The sequence below is a fragment of the Gadus chalcogrammus genome, chromosome 10, assembly GCF_026213295.1.
Source record: "Gadus chalcogrammus isolate NIFS_2021 chromosome 10, NIFS_Gcha_1.0, whole genome shotgun sequence".
Lineage (NCBI taxonomy): Eukaryota > Metazoa > Chordata > Actinopteri > Gadiformes > Gadidae > Gadus > Gadus chalcogrammus.
The window spans coordinates 8,140,644-8,145,884 of record NC_079421.1 but is presented as its reverse complement, the minus strand read 5'-3'; positions in this window follow the sequence as shown (position 1 = coordinate 8,145,884).

Genomic DNA, 5,241 nt, shown 5'->3' with positions numbered 1-5,241 from the left:
TAAGAGACATTTTAATTTAATAGCAACGATGACAAGACGGAAAACAGGTAACTTATCAAGGTAATTTTGCAGGCATCTGAGGGGAGATACGTCATCTCCAAACAGTTTCGGCGGTGTTCGGAAGCGTTCGGAGGCGTTCTACGCATAGCTGTAGAGTAGTACGGTCAAGTAGTAGACACTGAACAGAAATAGTATGTACTAAGTATTCGGATTCAGCCAATGTTTCCATATACCTCAAGTCCTATATGGCCGCCATCTTGGATTTTACAAAATGGCTGCCGTGAAAAAGGTTTTCGTCGATATCTCAGCTTCCAAATAACCTAGAGCTTTTATTTTGACAGCTAAACTACCATTTTCAGGGCTGATGAATCCAATGGTAACAAAATAAATAAGCTAGAATCCACCTAAACCTTAATTGACTGAAATTTCTAGTTTAATTGAATGTTTTACAAGTGATCAATCATGAACGTTCCACTAAGTTAATGTCCATTACAGTTTTTTTCAATTGCTTGAACACATTTTGCAAATCTTGGCTCATTGCGTCAAAACTCAACACACAAGCAAATAAGACGCAACACTGAGAAATATACCATTCACATCAATGTCAAATTGAAAACTCTTCTAACGAAACCTAACAATCTCTTGTCAAAAGGTCACTCTGATGCCAAAAATGATACACACTTGTATCATATGAATACACTTTCCAGATCAAGCAGCAACACACTAGTCTCCTTTGTATAAAACACTGCAGTCTTCCATATGCACTGTTTCAGTCCGCAGAAGGCACGTTTTCACAACAACCAAAAAAAATCGATGGTCTATGATCTTATGCAAGCCTTCCATGCGTTCACTGGCGCTGATAACCACTGGAAGGTTCTCACGTATAGGCCAAGCAACCTGGCTGCCAGTCTACATAAAGGCAGATAAAGATGTAATCAGTTCATTGCAGATGCTTTCAACAGAGGAAGTAATGACCGAAACTATGCTGGCCACTCTGGCTAGCGTCCCCCCCCCCCCACCCCCCTCGTCTGTGCAGCCTACTCCCCCAAAGGCAGCTACATCAAGACCACTCCGAACTACGATGGCGTCTCTTCTGCAAGCATATGGCAGATGATAAGCTACTCCTTACCCTCTGAGACAACATGTCCTGATGAGTCCATATCCAGCCAGAGTGTGGGGACAGGCCAGCATTTGCTCTGCAGATGCCTTCAGATGGATCCCCTGCAGAATGTCTACCAAAAGGAGTCGATCGCAAACTGAAACCATCCATGACAGATGCCCTTCTGTCAAAGGCCATCATTGAGATGGTTAGCTGTCAATGCAAAAGAGACTGTTCTTCGGCCGGATGTTCCTGCAGAAAAAAAACTTATCCTGCACCGATCTTTGCCAGTGCGGCAGTGTGTGTCAGAAGGATGAGGACACACATAATAAGTATGAAACTGATGATGACGATGATAGTGAGGATATGTAAAGACTCTTGATTGCCTTTGCTCTTAATGGACATTAACTTAGTGGAACATTCATGATTGCTCACTTGTAAAACATTCAATAAAACTACAACTTTCCGTCAATTAAGTTTTAGGTTTATCTAGATTATTTATTTTGTAACCATTGGATTCCTTGGCCCTGGAAAATGGTAGTTTAGCTCTCAAAATAAAAGCTCTATGTTATTTTGAAGCTGAGATATTGACAAAAACCCTATTCACGGCAGCCATTTTTATAAATCCAAGATGGCGGGCATATAGGTATCAGGGAAAATGGAACATTATTTTCTGATTGGTTACACAATAAAGTTTCCAAAATGTATACACACTCTTCACAAAATTCTGGCGACATTATACATACAATCGGCGAGATATTAGGGGAAAGGTCAAGGCACGTCATGTATTTCAAAGGTCCAGAGGTTACCCACAGATCAAGATTCTGCCGAAAGTCAGAGGGAAATGGTGGAAGAGCAAGACACAGAAGATTCAGACAGTCCAGTGTCCCCAAAAGTGGCAGATCTGATGCTTCCATTAGAGATCAAGAGTCTGCACTAAAGAAGGATTGGTGGTGTTAAAAAGAGGCACAGCAGGAAAAGCTGTTGGGTTGCAGTACAGAGATGACGATTCGAAGAAGGTCAGAGGAAATCGCTGAAGGGCAAGAGTCAGAAGACTCCGACAGTCCAGTGTCCCCTAAAAGTGGCAGATCTGATGTTTCCATTTGGGATCCAGATTCTGTACGGTGAAAAAGATTAAAAAAAGTCTTGAATGGGGTTAAAAGGGCACAGCAAAAAAAAAGCTGTTGTGTTGCAGTACACAGATGACGATTAGGATGAAAGTCGGAGGGAAATCGCAGAAGGGCAAGAGTCAGAAGACTCTCACAGTCCAGTGTCCCCTAAAAGTGGCAGATCTGATATTTCTATTAGTGATCCCGAGCCAGAAGAAAGGCAAAAGTAAAAGGACATGTATCTGAAAAATAATAATAAAGAGTGATGGAGTGTTTAGACCCTAAACCCTAACCCATCATGGCCAAGAAATTCACAATTTCACTTACACAAAATCAGAGCAACATCCCACCTCACAGTGGTGTCAACAAACTTAAAAAAACATGGATAAATGTAATTCACAGCGAATTGAAAAGAAATAACCCTAGCTGTGTCCTGCATTTTACATACCAGCATGTCTGTGTTCCTGGCAGCAGGAAAATAAATGCAACATATTTAACTTTGCATGCTGTTGGCAAATTCTCCACCTGTCAGGCAAGGTACATTATTAGAATGAGAAACAAGCCTAGTCGGCGTCAACCCACCATTAGAATGGCTGTTATTCGTCATGGAGAAATTAAACATTTGAAAAATGAGACACGGTAACTAATACTGTTGTCTTTTGTGTAACATCAGGTCACATTATATCAGACACATTATATTAGATGTTTGCACAGACTGCAACAATGTGTATGCATAGTGCAACTTAAATACCCAAACATGCCACTTTGTTTAATTGTACGCACACTCACACACACAAACATGTACAAAGGCATGTAAGCAAACATTATCAGATTGTCTCCCAAGTTATTTTGGACCCCTAAGGCAGAAATTATTTGACCAAACATACATACATGCCTTCAAAAAACTCAATAATGTAACTGATGTTCAATTGTTTTATTTTCTAGACCCAATGTGAGACATGCAAGTGGTGGTTTCACGATATCTGCATTACCCTCAGTAAAAGTAACTCCCCAGACAGTGACTTGCCATGGCAATGTGTCTTATGTTAAGACACATTGGAAATGGTATGCGAAATAATGAAAATAAAATCTGTGACTGCATTATTGTGTTCAATAAAAATATTTTGAGTCAATGCAAACTTTTTAATAATTAAATGGAGTAATTTAAAAAATAAATTACATTTTTCTATCTATAGGCACCAGGACAAAAGGACAATAAGAAGACGGAACGAAAACAAAATATAGAGTTACGATAGAGATCATCAATGTACATTTTGGTGTGATTTTGAAAATAATAATAAATTAAGAGAAAGAAATGTCTGATTTCTTAGCCATTTATCGGAACTCAGGACACTCAGCCCCAATAGAAAAGGATACTTTTAAAGCCACGTGCAGAGGGTGGATAAAAAAATAAGAAAATGCTGGACACAAATAATCTTATGACTGAATTAAGATTTTAGTAACTCAACAAATGTTTCCAAAAACATATATTTGAACAAAAAAAAGCCTTGTGGCACATGGGGGTTATAATTATCTGTGTTATACAGTTGGTTTGATATCTTGAGGTTAAAAGGTCAAGGAGCATAATACGTTTATTTGTTAATTTTATTTGTGAAAAATTGCCGAAATGATATATTTGAAAAATAAGCCTTTTGCATAGGGGGTTATTATTATTATCTGTGTTATACAGTTGGTTTGATATCTTGAGGTCAAAAGGTCAAGGAGCATAATGAATTTATTTATTTTATATTAATTGTAAAAAATTGCTCAGATTATATATTTGAAAAACAAGCCTTGTGGCACATGGGGTTATTATTTTCTGTGTTATACAGTTGGTTTGATATCTTGAGGACAAAAGGTCAAGGAGCATAATACGTTTATTTATTTATTTTATATTAATTGTAAAAAATTGCTGAAATTCTCCTCATCCTCATCGTCATCATCATCCGCTTATCCGGGTTCGGGTCGCGGAGGGAGCAGCTCAAGCAGGGGGCCCCAGACTTCCCTTTCCGGGGCCACATTGACCAGCTCTGACGGGGGGATCCCGAGGGGTTCCCAGGCCAGTGTTGAGATATAATCTCTCCACCTAGTCCTGGGTCTTCCCCGAGGTCTCATCCCCACTGGACGTGCCTGAAACACCTCCCAAGGGAGGCGCCCAGTGGGCATCCTTGCCAGATGCCCGAACCACCTCAGCTGACTCCTTTCTAAGTAAAGGAGCAGCGGCTCTAATCCGAATTCCTCACAGATGCTGAGCTTCTCACCCTATCCCTAAGGGAGACGCCAGCCACCCTTCTGAGAAAACTCATCTCGGCCGCTTGTACCCGCGATCTCGTCCTTTCGGTCATCACCCAACCCTGCTGAAATTCTATATTTGAAAAATAAGCCTTGTGGCTCATGGGGGTTATTATTATCTGTGTTATACAGTTGGTTTGACAACTTAAGGTCAAAGGGTCAAGGAGTATAATAACTTCATTCATTTTTTTTATTTTAATTGTGAAAAATTGCTGAAAATATATATTTGAGAAATAAGCCTTGTGGCACATGTTTTTTTTATATTCTGTATTAAACAGTTGTTTTGACATCTTGAGGTCAAAAGGTCAAGGAGCATAATAAGTAAAAAAAAATGAATGTAAGAAATCGATGAAAAGATATATTTGAAAAATAAGCCTTGTGGCACATGGGGGACATTAATCTGTATGTTGCACAGTTGGTTTGACATCATTCACTCAAATGGTTGAAGTGCATAATAGGTTTGTATTTTGAATGTTAAATGAATGTTGAATATTAAACTAATTTAATGCTGGTATTTCCATTGCTGGCCGTCGAGTAACTTCTGAGCAGCCTGTCCTCCTAGAAAATACGACCGCATAGGTCGTTTGTACCGCCCCAAATTACGACCCACTGGAGCGTATCAAAATGTAGCGCCTCTAGCGGCCATGCAAATAACGACATTCTGAAGTCTCGGGGCCGCTCGTGGACGCTCGTGGTTGCTCAGGACGCGCCTAGCTAACCCTCTCCCGGTATCATGCCAAG